This window comes from Pinus tabuliformis, chromosome 8 (genome assembly GCF_031772625.1).
Source record: "Pinus tabuliformis cultivar Carrire ecotype Pingquan chromosome 8, CPIR1, whole genome shotgun sequence".
Taxonomy (NCBI): domain Eukaryota; kingdom Viridiplantae; phylum Streptophyta; class Pinopsida; order Pinales; family Pinaceae; genus Pinus; species Pinus tabuliformis.
This window is the reverse complement of record NC_142294.1, coordinates 1,103,632,313-1,103,648,233: the sequence shown is the minus strand read 5'-3', so window position 1 is coordinate 1,103,648,233 and position 15,921 is coordinate 1,103,632,313. Positions and strand designations below refer to the sequence as shown.

General features: G+C 37.2%; 1 protein-coding gene and 1 pseudogene across 7 annotated transcripts in view; both read right to left on the bottom strand.

Moving 5' to 3' along the window:
- The window catches only part of LOC149239196 (uncharacterized), a 381,661-nt gene that overhangs the window by 62,458 nt on the left and 303,282 nt on the right, over positions 1–15,921 (bottom strand). The gene's annotated exons all lie outside the window — the stretch shown is intronic.
- On the bottom strand, positions 11,754–12,355 carry LOC149239197 (aminopeptidase M1 pseudogene; annotated as a pseudogene).

Below are 15,921 nucleotides of genomic sequence, written 5' to 3'. Positions count from 1 at the left end.
TTAGAAAGCCCAACTGCACATACTCATATATTTTACTCTCCTTGATTTGGTAATAAAATGGCTCAGCTTGGTGTAGACTTTGGGAAATTTGTGGTTGTCTAATTGCATGTTTGGATTTTGTGTTGGATGTTGTGATTTTGCTTGATTATCACTATTAATTTCCTAGTAGTAATATTACATCTCTCTATGTCTCATCATCCAACTGCGCTCGCCTTGGCATCCCCCTCTGTGGTGGGGAACTAGTATCTCTATCCCTTTACTAGAAAGCGAGTCTAGCAGTTGCTAGTGCCCTAGCCTTGGGAATTGCATCTTGCAAATCCTAGGTCTTGCTCACTGCATCCTGAAGCGAAGTAGGTCTATTCGACCTTACTAACCCACGCAAAGGCTCAGCTAGGCCCTCCACAGAAAACCCTCCTAGACTCCGATAAATCTGGTACCATCATGGATACCCTCAAGAACTCTAAGATATAATGCTCTGGGTGCCCTGTTTGCTTGCGCTGATTCAACTCTCTAAAGTGTGCCTCAGGGTCTCTCCTATCAAAGCGCTCTACCACCTGTTGCATCCAAATTGTCAAAGTTCCAGGGAAGCGGAAATACCAACTTTTTTCAACAAGGATCGGAGCACATATCAACAGTCCATGTGTCATGGTCATCCCATTCTAGAAGTTATATATTGTAAGTGATCAAAGAAAACTTTGAGTCTAAGTAACAATCTAGGTAAGCGTATAATTTGATGACGGATTCCATCCTAGGAGGTTTTTTAACCTCGCTGATTATCTGTGTTTTTCGACATGACTAATCAGAGGAGTTTTTTCCCTTCAGCTTAAACCCCAAAGTTAGGGTGAAATTTATTGTCGGATTATTACATGAGTCCTAGTGTTTTAGTCAAGTCTGATGTAAAAGTGGTTTAGGAATAATTTAAGCTAAGTGGGTTAATTATTTCATTACAAATCACTTGGTTTACTAGATCATATTGTGTGGCAGATGAATTATGTGCCTTGAGGGTCTAAGACTAATGTATATTCTCTCTTAGCGTCTTGTAAATGAAAAATCATATGTATTAGAGGGTTGGAAAAATAATTAATCTCCTCGTGTGTAAATTAATTAATTTTTCTGGCAAAATAAAATTAAATCCTAAGCCAGAAAATTAATTAATTAGAGTCAAATTAAATTGTCTTGGGAAAATAAATTATCCAAATGAAAAAATTCGTGGATCTTGAAAGAATCAATTTTTAAAGGTCCTCCATCAAGCGAAATTTTATATATTTCAAGAAAATTTTGACCCTTGGACCTTGGTGGTTAAGTCAAAGTCAAATTTTGAGGAAATTAGCTCAAAATAATTAATTTTGAGCTAATTAAAATGGAATTAAATGATAAATTTGCAAATTTCTCAAAAATAAAAAATCAAGGGCCAAGATTAAAAGACCTTGAAGTATTTATCAACGACCAAGATTATTTTGACAAGGATCAAAGAAACTAGCCATTATTTTTCCATTTGGAGGATTTATCTATAAATTAGAGAGTCATTTAAGTCTCTAGTCATCTTGATCTCTGGCTAGAATTTCTATTGACGCATTTTGTAAACTATTCCCACAAGAAACTATTTTTCTACTATAATAAAAGACTTTGGGGTGCAACTCGAGGTGTTCTTGTCACTGATCTGTGGCATGTATTGACTATGGACTTCCTATGTTGTGTTTTATATTATTATTTTGAGATAATACATAGTGTGTGTAGGTACTCAATCCTTGGTCTCCAAGTTCACAGACTTTGGGCAAGGGTTACTTTGCTTGGATATCTAGTTTTTATGTGGTGGATTGAATCTTTGCTTGGGCTATAGTGAGCATTAATTTTTCTGATGTGTTTTAGCCATTCCTTCAAGGAAAAAACATCATTAAAATTATTTTCTCAAAATCTATTTTCAAAACCTATGTATATTTTGTAAATTAATTTTGTAATTTAAATTGTGAATTATTTTTCTAACTTGGGTTGGAGTTTTCAGATTCATTTTGTATATATTTGGGGTTTGGGTGTTGTAAATTTTATTTTTTGCAGGTTAACCGTTAGATCAAGGAGTTAAGTAGAAGAAGAGCTAGATATAGGCCCTTGAGGGTAAGATCTAGCCTTTTGGAAATTTTTGTAGGGCTTCCATAGAAGAATTTTCAGAAAATCAAAGAGTTGAAGCATAATTTTTTTTGGAGAAAGGGTTTCAAGCTTTTCAGAGCTTCTAGCCTTGGTATTGTTTTCCTAGGCCTCTAAGCCCTCCATACCCCCAACGCTAGCCTCATTGGGCATAGTGTTGCCTCTTTGAGGCCTTATTCTTCATCCTTGTTCCCCGATCTATCACCCTAGCCCTTTTATCCCCACAAATTCGCCTCCCTTAGCCTTGTTCTCCATTTTCTTGACCTCTTTTGTCTTAAATTGACCTAAAACCCTAATTTGAGTTTTTAAGGCTAAATTCTTGGCGGTTTGTATGCTTAAGGTCTCAAAATTCATATTTTTCAAGCAGCAATGTGATCCAAAAATTTCAACGAATTTCAATTGTGGGATCTTCAAGACCTTGGGCCTAGGGTTTCACCTCTAAACCCTTGCTTTGTTTCAGTTTTATTTACAATAGTCAATCATTAATATCTAAGCCTTACAATCACATTTTAATTGGTCAAAATCAATTAGAATTGCAAAATCTAATTTTTCACAAGTTTTGGCCACTTGGGCATCTCTAATTTGACCTAAATCTAACTTTTTTGCTTGTTGGAATTTACTGCATAACTGCAAAAATTCAAGTCTTAAATGTTTCTGAAGCATATACTTGATAAGGATAAAAAAATTTTGAATTTTCAGTTTCCGGTAAAAACTTACTATTTTTAGACATTTTGGGCATCTTCTTCAGTATTTTTAGCTCGCTGATCGTCACTAATTTACTGCTGTAATAAATTTATCAGTTCTGAAATTTCTGAATCACACTTCCTAAACGCCCTAAAAATTGAAATTTTTGAGTTCTAGGGCATTTTTACTATTTTTGGGCATATTAACCATCCATTTTTGGCAGTTTTAGCTTGTTGATCTGTGGCTGTTTACTGCTGTAAACTAACAATCGGATCTCAAATATCATTAAGTACATCATCACAAAGTGGGCTAAATAAGTTAATTTACATTTGTTGTTCATTGAGAATTTTTGCGTTTTATGTCTAAGGCAAATCTCATGATTTGAAGTGGTTTCCTCATTGTTGTTATAACGTTGATTAAGTCTGAAATTTCTCCGCTGATATAAATTGTCATAAATCTGAAATTGGCTTATCTCATATTTGCACTCAGAACCTGACATTGATCTTATTAATTGGCATAATCTCTTGTGTTAATAATCACTGGTGGATAAGTTGATTACTTGGAATTTACACTTGTATCTCTTAGCAATTATCTTGTTTAAAATTGTCTCACGACATTGTTAAATACACTTGCATTAAGACAGAGTTCACATAAGTACTTAAATAACTTAAGCAATCTTAACTCAAGATAATCTCACCCATAATCTCTTGCATAAGCATACTAGATTTATATTGCATTAATAATTTACCTCCTAGCATGAGCTAGGTTGATAGAGATATAGAGCAACCCTTCTCACTTAGCTTGAGGGGCCTTGACAACTCTTCAGTGGCTAACACGGTGACCTTGCGGTCGTCAGAGCCACAGTCTCGACAGCGCCGGAGGCATCAGGTGATCGGAGCACAAAAGAAGGTATCGTTAATTAGGTCCTAGCCTGCTTCCTATTGGCCTCCTTTCCACAACTTACCTTGCAGCCCAACTTCAAAATAGTTAAAGGAAGGATACATCTAGGTTAGGCATTTAATTAAAAATAACCAATATCTCTGCATCACACATACATCATAGGTTTGCATATCATTTAGGTTAGCCAATCATCTTAAGCAGTGGGTGTCCATTTGCTCATTTGGTTCCATTTTACTATAAGAAAGAATTTGTGACTCTATTAAGGCATTGGTCTCATACTTTAAAATTTAATCTAGTCAATAATCTTGCTCGAATTTAACCAATTGGCTAAGCCACTTATCTGTGCCTCCCAAACAAGTTGGTTTCCAACTTGTTTTCCTTTATCTCATTCCATAGGGACTACCTGCCATAGCCTGTTGTTGGGAGACAACTAGAACGAAGTTGGCAGGGATCAGAGTGACAACGCCCATCCTGAGCATTGTCACGGTGTCTATATAATTTGGGGGACAACATTTTCTGGTGCGTTGCCGAGGATATATTTTTCTATCCTTGGTCCTCACAACATCCTTCCTTATCATATCATTTTGTGATCTTTCATTCTTCATTCATTGTCCCATCAACGCCACAACACTTTTTGGCACCTATCTCTCATCATTTTTCATCTTTTCATCACCTTGTCATTTTTTCTCTCACCAATCCTCTCATCTTGTTCATTCTCACACTTAGCACCTAGATGTTTAGGTTAGTTTCCTATTTTTGGTGGCAACTCCACTTATTCAATTATTTTTCTCAGGCAGTTAGCTCTACTTGATATCCATCTGCTTGATCCTTGACTAACTTTTCAGTTTTTACCTTTTGGATCTTGGAGCTAGATTCATGTTCAAGTGGTGACTCCACTTTCATTTTTTACAGGAATTTATGCTAGAAGCTTGTTTCTTGTGGATCTCTTATTTTCTTGAACAACGCTCTCTCTCTCTCTGACATCCATCAGCTTCCCTTTCCCCTTAAGCAAGTCATCATGGGTGACTTGTTCGCCCCTTTTCGCTTTACTAATATTCTTCATGATCTTCCGGGAGATGCCATTGATAATTTGTCCTCCTTCATGGGTAATAATGCAGTCACTGCTAGTGAGCACCTTACAAAGTTCGTTTTTCGTATGGAAAAGTTCAGTGGCTATGCATATAATGAATATGAGGATGTCAAGATGCGACTCTTTGTTCTCTCATTAGAGGATGGCACATTTAATTGGTTTTGGAAGTTCCAGGATGAAGCTTTTGATTCCTTACAATCAAATTTTTGAGGCCTTTGAACATAAATATGGAAATCAAAGGGACCCACCTTGTGCCTCTAGTACTAGGCATAACGCTGAAAGTGGTCATCAAGAGACTATGCCGTATTGCAACTGCTGATTTGGGGTAGAATCAGATGTGCTCTAGCCATGAAAATTGGTGGAGAGGCTAAAGCACATGAGATCTCCAAGACCCAGAAATGGTTTGGGCAGATTCTAACTGGTTTTGGAGATATTAAAATAATTAATATTTTGAATGGAGTTCCTAAGTCTAAACTTAGGAAAAATAAAATATTAATGGGTATTAATATAAAACTATGTTAGCAGGGCCCCAAAGTCATGGATCAAGCCAAATCTAATCTTAGCTGTTGATTAGAGATTTAATCTCAGTCGTTGATGGACCAATGAGAAAAGTATAAGAAGAGGCTTGAAGGTCAGTTGGAGAACACACCAAAAGAGATCAAGAATTCGATTTTATGAGGCAGGGTTTGCTGAGGAAATCAAGTGAGTGATCTGAGTTGCAGCTGAGTGTTGGAATTTCTAAGTTCTAACCCGTTAGAAATTCTTCCTGTACTATCTGGTTTATTTCTTCCTACTTGTTTAATTACTTAACGAGTTATTTACCATGTAAATACTGAAAATAAACACAAGTATAGTATCAACATCTATAGATCATCAACTGAAAGAAAACAAGCACACAAGTAACACCGTTATTTTTGGACCAATGTCCCCGGAAAAACCCAATGCGGGAAAACCAGTGCAACTATGCAAAGAGATTTATTATTATGCAGTTTTCAGAATGCAACTAGGGTGCCAGAAATGGCTCACCCAACAGAGAATGCCCTCGGCAGTAGTACCTATCCTCAGAGACAAATATTCCGGCTGATTAATCACCAGATGAACGATCCCACAACAACAATTTCAACTTCTGCTGCTCTGCGTCAATCTGATAGGGACTACGTCACCCTATCTGGCTCATCGGCTCCCAGTCTGTCCCACGAAATCCTCCAGCACTGCCTCTAGGCCCTGTGTCAGCTCTACTAGCCTCTGCGTCAACTTCTGGAGCCTCTGCATCAACCCCTAGACCCTCTACACGCTGGCCTCTCTGGCTCTGCGCAGCTCCTGGCTGCCTCCAGCTGCCTCTGCGTCAACCTCACTAGGCTCTGCGCCGCTTATCTGGTACCAACTCTGCCTCTCTTCTGTGTATTCACTACCCCTTAGCTGCAATTCAGATCACTCACTCGATTTCCTCAGCAAACCCTGCCCCAGAAAATCGAATTCTTGATCTCTCTTGGTGTGTTCTACAACTAACCCTCAAGCCTCCTCTTATACTTTTCTCGTTGATCCATCAATAGCTGAGATTAAATCTCTAATCAACAGCTAAGATTAGATTTGGCTTGATCCATGACTTTTGGAATATTCTAAGCCAGTTTTATATTAATACCCATTAATATTTTATTTTTCCTAAGTTTAGACTTAGGAACTCCATTAAAAATATTAATTATTTTAATATCTCCCAAACTAGTTAGAATCTACCCAAACCATATCTGAGTCTTGGAGATCTCATGTGCTTTAGCCTCTCCACCAATTTTCATGGCTAGAGCACATCCGATGCTACCCCAAATCAACACTGAGGGACAGTGAATACATAGCAGAGAGGCAGAGTTGGTATCAGAGCGGCAGCACATAGCCCAGTGAGGTTTACGCAGAGGCAGCTGGAGGGTACGCAAAGGCAGGCAGGAGCTGCACAGTGCCAGAGAGGCCAGCGTGTGAGACGCAGAGGGTCTAGGGGCTGACGCAGAGGCTCCAGAAGCTAACGTAGAGGCTAGCAGAACTGACGCAGGGCCTAGAGGCAGCACTGAAGGATTTCGTGGGACAGACTGGGACCTGGTGAACCAGATAGGGTGACGCAATCCCTATTAGATGTTGGAATTTCTAAGTCTAACCCGTTAGAAACCCTTCATGTACTTTCTGATTTATTTTTGTCTACTTGTTCTGATTAATTAACAAGTTATTTACCATGTAAATATTGAAAATAAATTCAAGTACATGCTCAACACATTACAGATCATTAACTAAAGAAAAAAAAACAAGCACACAAGTGACATCGTTGTTTTTGGACCAATGTCCCCAGAAAAACCCAATGCGGGAAAACTGGTGCAACTATCTGAGGGTTTTAATTATTAAGCAGCTTCAGAATACAATTTGGGTGCAAAAACTGGCTCACCCAACAGAGAATAATCTTAGCAGTAGTACCTCTCAGTCGGAGACAAATGTTCCAATTGAAACTCTGGATAAACACTCCGACAGCTCCCAGCTCCAATTTGTCCCACGAAAACCCCAGCGTCAGCCTCTAGGGACTGCGTCAACCCTTTCTGGCCCATTGTCACCCTAGCTCGCCCTGAGTCAGCCTCTGGAGGCATTGTGTCAGTCCTTAGAGCCTCTACGTCACCCACGCTGGCTCTCTAAGGCACTGCGCAGCTCCTAGCTGCCTCTGCGTGAGCCCTGGCTAGCTCTGTGTCCCTCTCTCTCGGCTTCTGCGTTGATCCTCCTAGTACTATCTCTACCTCTCTGCTTCTGTATTCACTGCCCCTCAGATGTAACTCTGATCACTCTTTCGACTTCCTCAGCAAACCCTGCCCCAGAAAATCGAAATCTTGATCAACTCAGTGTGTTCTCCAAGTGACCCTCAAGCCTCCTCTTATACTTTTTTCGTTGACAATTCAAAGGTCGTGATTGAGTCCCTAATCAACGACTAAGATTAATTATGTCTTGATCCATGACTTTTGGACCCTTCTAACACAATTTTATATTAATTCACATTAGTATTTTATTTTCCCTAAGTTTAGACTTAGGGACTCCATTAAAAATATTAATTATTTTAATATCTCCCAAACTGTTCAGAATCTGCTCAAACCATTTCTGCGTATTGGAGATCTCATGTGCTTTAGCCTTTCCACCAATTTTCATGGCTAGAGCACATCCAATGCTACCCCAAATCAACATCAAAGTGACATAGAGTAGCAGAAGCTGCTATTGTTGTTGTGGGATCGTTCATCTGGTGATTAATCAGCTAGAATATTTGTCTCCGAGGAGAGGTATTACTGCCGAGGGCATTCTCTGTTGGGTGACCCATTTATCGCACCCTAGTTGTATTTTGAAAACTGCATAATAATAAAACCATTTGAATAGTTGCACCAGTTTTCCCGCATTGGGTTTTTCCAAGGACATTGGTCTAAAAACAACGGTGTCACTTGTGTGCTTGTTTACTTTCAATTGATGATCTGTAGATGTTGATACTGTACTTGTATTTATTTTCAGTATTTACATGGTAAATAACTTGTTAAGTAATTGAACAAGTAGGAAGAAATAAATCAGATAGTATAGGAAGAATTTCTAATGGGTTAAACTTAAAAATTCCAACATGGTATTAGAACGTGGTTGCAAATCACAGGATAACTGAAAGCATCGGCCAAGCATAGGAGTAACAGCAGAAACAACTATCCTAAGTGACATAAGTTGTTCCTAGCAGAAAGCAGCAAGGAATGGGTGATGCAGAGGGCCTATGTCATCAGTTCGAGCTCGGAGGAGGATTAGCGCAGAGGCAAAGAGGAGAAGACCTAACCTACGCAATGCCCGGTCATCTTTCCTAGTCAGGAAGGATTGATGCTATGGCCAGGAAGTGCAGATTTTGCCAGTGCCAGGATTGTGTAGAGCCTAGAGGCTCAGTGCTTCAAGTTGCTGGGGAATAGGAAGCTGCGGATAATTTGCGGAGCGAAGCTAGTGGGGTACTGTGGTCAGAACAGTACCTAACAGGGCAAGACCAAGGAGGAGGGATTTCCAAAAGGGAAATAAACATTCAAAGGGAGTCGAACCGAGGACTTCTAGGAGGGAAGTAGAGAGACTCAGAGGAGTCAGAAGAAGAGGAGCATAATGGTCGTGAATGCACTGAGAGATCAGGATAGGTTGGACGGAGCATCCAACTTCATGGTCTAGAAGGCCAGGATCTTGTCTATTCTAGACAGATATCGCATCAGGACTTCGCCTTGAAAACAATAGCGATCCCAGTTGACCTAGCTAAAAATGAGAAGTACGAGGAGGCAATGGTCAGGGTGAAGTGCATCATCCTTGATGGGGTCAAGGATCATGTGGTGCCACATATTGCCAAGAAGGGCACGGAAAATGAGATGTGGGATTCCTTGAATAAATTGTACCAACATACTTCCATGCAAAGGAAGATGTTACTTGAAAATCAGTTGCGGTCATACCAAATGCAGAAGGGAGAGCAGATAGATGTCTTCCTCAGTGGATTGAAAGAGATCCATGACCAGCTAACTTCCATAGGGGCCATGCCGAATCAAGAACTGATGGTGAGGACCGCATTGAATGCAATCTCAAAGGATTGGGAGGTATTTGTCCAGAGCGTACTGGGCAGGTCGAGCCTTCCAGATTGGGAGGAACTATGGGCGAATCTTCTTCAAGAAGAGATCAAACGGGTGACCAAGGCGAGGAGTAGAAGAAAATGGGTCAGAATCAAGAAGGAGGAAGAAGAAGATGCGGCTCTCGCATCTATGGGAAAGCAGGAGAAGAGAAAGAAGAAGGACCTCTCCAAGGTCAAGTGCTTCCATTGTGGTGAACTGGGTCATTTTGCGAACTAGTGTCCTAGGAAGAAGAGCAAGGGAGAGGCTTTTGAGACCAAGGCAGTGTCAGCGAGGGCGGAAAAAAAAAGTTGAGAAGGATGACGATTGTGCCATAAGTGCTCATGCGCCACTTGAGAGGAAGTGGGGTGACATCGCGCTGTAGTCAGACAGACTACAGGCGATGAGGAGCAGGATCCTTGAGGTAACCAACCTCTTGGATTATACCTTTCTACGAGAGCCCCAAAGAGGAGTAGCAGGACTGGCAGATGTCGATAGAGATTGATGTGGATGGAGTGACAGAGAGTGCTACAGTGCAAGAGTCTCAAGACAACGCAGAGGCTAGTAGGATGCAGTTGTGCAAGAAGCACAGGAGTATTGCACCAGTGCAGGATGGCACGGAGAGGTGTGCAACGGTGTGAGATGCATGGATTTGTTGCAGCATAGCAAAGATTAGTAGAGGGAACACTTGTTGGTGGCAGAGGGAGTGTAATGACCCATCTACCAGCACAAACAAAATGTGAATTATTAGCATGCATATGATAGTTACATATGCATATGTTGCTTGCACTGCACTAGTAGTATTAAATTATGAAGAAATTCCAAATATAGGATAAAAGATATAATTGTTGAAGATATTAAATAAATATCTAACTTGCAAAACATATTGGAATATGTATTTTAGTATGAGTCGTCATTCATAATAGGTAACCATAGAACATTATCCAAAAGTTCTAAATTAAATTATAAAAGTTTAAAGGGAGTTATATTATTATAAAAATAGTAACTCTTAATTAAAGGTTAAATATTAAATAAGGTATAATATAATAAAATATTAAATAAAACCTATTAACAAAAGAACTACATAATATAGTTGGTATAACCTACAACCTTATAAAGTGATGAGTGTCAATAATAAGTGTGACTACCTCTTTAATTCACTATGCGGAGCCACGTATTAGACAAGGGGCATACAACTAAGGCAATGAAGGATGAATGAGCGGTGGTCATAAGAAATAAAAGAAGGAGGAGAACTAAACGGGGGGAATCTTTTGGCTGTTGGAGGAAGCACAGATGAGAGGCGGAAAAATTTGTAATACGAGGTTATCAACAGCAATTACTAAGCCTTGTTTGTTCTGAAGTTTTTGGGCACAGGGGAATAGATTGCAGCAATTGAGAAGCATTCTGGACTGAGTACCTCGGTCGAAGCAATTGAGAAGCATTCTGGACTGAGTACCTAGGTTGTACTCAGTTTGGCTGGGAGGTTATGGTCTTTTGGTAAAGAGAGCGAGAGCTGGAGCAAATCAGAAGCATCTTCAGCCAAGGCTATACAAAAATTGCAACTAGGATAAAATTACAGTGGAACAATTACAGTAGAGCTTCACACAGCAGAGCAGACATGTTGGTTTTCATTAGTTCAATTATTTAAATTTTGTGTTAAATTACATATTTTGATTTTTTTTTGAATTTAAGGTTCTTACATCTGGTATCAGCGCTGGTTCTCAAACCCTTGGGATCTTAAAGGACCATTAAACAATACTCCCTGCCCACTGCCTACTAATGAGGAAAATATATATATATATATTATAATTATATACAGTATTGATGACAGATGCACATGCATACTATTTTATTTCGGGAAATAAGGCAGGTACTCCTTCAGTTCGATATTCTTTCTCCCTCTTTCTTAGAATGCAGTCTGTATTCCCTTTATTTCATATTCTGCTTCAAAACCTCTAAAAACAACCATAATCAAGATAAAAGTCACACCTTTCCCTAAATTCAAATTGCTGCTTCAGTATGAATGACTGTGCTAAACTGCTTATCAAAAACACAAAAGATGTAGTGATTCAAGATTTGGATAACAGTGATGAAGAGAAACACTCTGCCAATATAATCTTTTAAAAGCCAAACTATAGCGTAAATGAACTCAAGAAAATTCCCAACGAACCCTCTCTGGACTCAGAGTATCAGTGCAGGAAATCTCTAACTTTGTTCAGTCACTCACTCAAATCTCTAACTTTGTCCAATCACTCACTCAAATCTGGATGTCTCTGTTTTAGGGTCATTCACAGTAAAATACCTGTAAGCAAACGCCTCAATTATGATTGACAAAGAAAATGCAGATTTTCGGATTGAAAACGTAGATTTTCGGATTTCGCATCTTGGCTCCGCACCTCAGAAGACAAACTGAAGTCTAGCGCTTCACGGACAACAGAAGGATTTGGAGATGATGCAATTGAACCTAAAATACGAACTTTTCTTGACTTAGATCTGTCTCCCTGAAAATTCTCAACAGAGATTCATAGCCAGATTTATCTGAGATTGTGACATTCTGCATGACAGCTATGTATGCAGCATTTCTGATGTCTGCAGGTAGAATTGTTGTACTTATGTCATAAAAAAAAAACATTGAATCGTCTTTTCGCTTCTACTTTAGTTTCTTCATGCCCAAACCGAGCTAAAACTACCAATATTTGCCCTCTTAATATTGCATTCAAGTGACTCTCACCTGGAATAGGCTCCCAGCCCAGTTTTTCAGTTGCAAACTGAAGAAGATTCATAGTAAACGATTTAAAATCAGCAGCTGACTGAGGGATAGCATTACCAACCACGCTAGAAACTTTATAAGCGATATCAATTAAGCACGATAGCACGAAATAGTTAAGCTCGTTTCTGTAAACATCCATCAGAGAAAGTAAAGCTGATACTTCAATTGAGAAGATAAATAGGTCAAAAGAATAAAAAAATAAAAAATTTGTTGCAACAACAGAAAACAGAGTATTATCGGCAATAGCATATACAGCTGAAACACAATTTTTTCCTAGGAAGGCTTAACGCCATTATTGCACTGATTACAAAATGCATTACCCACTGCAACTTGCGTTGGGTATTGTTGGTAAGCAAAACATTTCATCTCCACAATGCCAAAATCGAAGGAAAGAAAATATATATAATGCTCTATGCATAGTATCAAAGTATCAAGTTAACGTCCAACTGCCAAGCCAAGCATAGAGCCACGAGGGAATATAATGAAGCACCACGAATTCTACAGGGAAAAGCACCCAGACGTCAACAGAAGAAATGATCTGCGTGTAATTCGAATCTCTATCCACAAGGACATAGGCTCTGGCCTTCTGTCGACACGCCAATCACCTCCGTTTACCTCCATGGAAATTTGAGTACCGACAATGAGTGTGCAGGCATGTTGTTGTGGAGACGCGCGTACCAAACGATCGTGGAGTCCTAGCAAGACTTAATTATATTATTTATCAGTAAATTATATCTGAAATAAATTGTTAATAATCGACATGAATATTATTATATATTCAGGAAGTGTATATAAATATTGCGTGAATAGAAGATAAATAATGAGTATAGGAAAGTCAAGTAACGATATAATTAATATAGGGAGGAATTATTTAGAGTGATGAATAATAAGAAATTTTTAAAAGATAAAAATATGATAAATGTAGTAAAGTATTTTTGATATGATAGGACTTGTAAGAGTATAGATAGAAGCGAATATAAGTAGTTATATATGGTATAAATGGTGTGCAATAGTAAGTGCATAGAAGTATAAAGGGTGATGTATAATATATATATAAAATGAAAGATAAATATATAGAGATAAAAGTAAATGAGAACATACAAATAAAGGAAAGAGAAAATAAGAATAAAGGGAATATGGAGACAGGAATAATAAAAAATAAAAGTAAAATAAATTAGATGATATTTGAAAAAAAAAGGGTAAGAAAATGAATGAAAAATGATAGATAAAAAAAGAGAGAGAGAGATAAATAAAAGGGAAAATATAGAAAGAAGAAAAAATATATATAAGAAGAATGAGGTTAAGTTGTTAAAAAAAAAAAAAAAAAAATAGGAAAAGGAATAAAATAAGACAAAAAAATAAAAATAAAAATAGAAAGATAGGGGAAATAAAAGGAGAATATTTTAAATAAAATGGAATAATGATAGATATATAAAAGAAAAATGAAGTAGTAAGAACATAAGTAAAAGAAAATTTAGTCATCATAAATTAATAAATAAAAGTTTCTTTAAGGATTTATTAAAGACGAACAATTTTTATTAGTTTATTAATTCCTAAGAATAAAAGCACATATATAGTAAAATATTGTGGAGAATGTTTAATAAAAGTGAGTGTTATAAGAGAGATTAATTTTAAGGATGGATTAATTTTTATAAGATGTACAATTTTAGTAATTCAATATCAATTCCACTGAATTTGTGAACAATCTTAACAATTTTAAATGGAAAAAGGGAATTAGGAATGATAATGTGTATAAGGTAAGATATTATGTATATATGAAGTGGAAATATCACTGCTTGCTTAATAAATCTATATGGTAGAGGACTCATTGGACCACATAATGTAGCTAGGTGGACCAAGTTTAAAGATCACATAACTACCATGTAGCATGCTAACATTGACAAGGTCAAGAGTAATAGATTAAGTTTTCTTTAAGTATAAATTTTAAATCTGGATTCAAACCGTTGACCTTAACAACACTATTACTTATTGCGAGGACAACGAATTAGCTTTGGAAAATACATTCTTGTTTCTGTAAAACTTTAGACTTTAGCATACTTGTAACTCTAGTTCAACAATCTTCATGGCATGCATCTTTGGAATAGCTTGACAACTTTCATCCAAAAATGAGTTGAAAATTCCTTGCGTTTGAATTCTCTAACTCTCTGACTCAAGCATATTGATAACACCTACAAATTCTACTATGCTTCGGATTTATCATTTCTCTAATAATCGAACAGGCATTTCTCCCAATTCCTCCACATAAACTTCTCAGAGTTTCACTAAAGTTATTTATTTATTTATTATTAGATATACAATGGCAATCTTTGCAAATGCACTGTTGCGGAAACTTCATCCAGAGCATTTGTAACATGCATTCTTACATCATTCGGACTGGTTTCATCCAATGACGAATATAAACTATTGCCTCTCCCACCAACACAATAATTTTCACAATGCTTTTACAAGCATAAAATTGGACTTTGAACAAACTACCTCAATTACTGCATTCTTACTGTAAACAAAGCACCAAAGGAATGGCACACTCCTTCACAGACTCTTCACCATCATCTGGGAACACACTACCTAGTGAGAGCCCACATTCTCCAGTTATAATGAAACAAATTCAACACCAATCTCTGAAGTCTTGACCTTGAATTTTTCTTTCTCAATCTCTTCTTCATCTTTGTCAGCAACTTCTCCGTCATGCATGGCACATCTAACCCTACTACTGTTGCTTCCTTGATGTTTTTTTTTTTTAAGTTTTCAATGACGAAGTTTTCCTCCACATTGTGTGCTCGGACTCATTACAATAAAATGGCCCAAGCAAAGTCACAAAGGATTACTTTGCACCACCTACAAGGATATTAAATGTTAGATAAACTATTTTAATAATTAATTCTTAACTCAATACCATTTTCAAGATATGGGAATAGCCATTCCTTCAGAATTTTTTTTATCAATAATTGCAATATATATATATATATATATATATATATATATATATATATATATTTCAAATCATATTGCTTAAATACTTTCCAGGTCATTAAGCAAAGATTTGAAGGCTATCCTCTATTTTAGAACAGATAAAATACGATTTGAACAAATGTTTTCAGAGAGATTAGAACATAATAGAAACATATATGTGCCGAAAATTTAGGCATATCCAACCTTTTGACCAAACCATCTAACTAAGCTTTATCCAACTCGCATATTGTTACCAAGATTCGCATGCTAAATATGTGCCAAGGAAAGGCATGCCCAAGTAAGCACAAAGATCAAGCTATCTACTCAACTGGGCATATCAAACCTGAATTCTAATGCTTGTTAACTATGCAACTTCAAGAGGCAATGAGAACCAATGTTACAATTACTTCAATCTGAAATTATGATGCATTACTCAGAATACGACTTCAATTGTCTTCCATCTTATGATGTTCTTTCAAATGCTCTACAACCTTCATTTAATTAACATTGTTAGGATATAAATACCAAATATGAAACTTGCTATAAACTATAAATTATGAATTATGTTATGAATTAAGATATATATAAATTTGTCTCATTGATGCATATGGATATGATTAATGAACTAGAAATAAAAGAATAATTACAGGTTAATATAAAAGCTAATAACATGAGCTAGATATGGCCAAGTATGTTATATTGTAGATAACATGTATGAATTATGCAGAAATTGTTTATTTTGAATATAT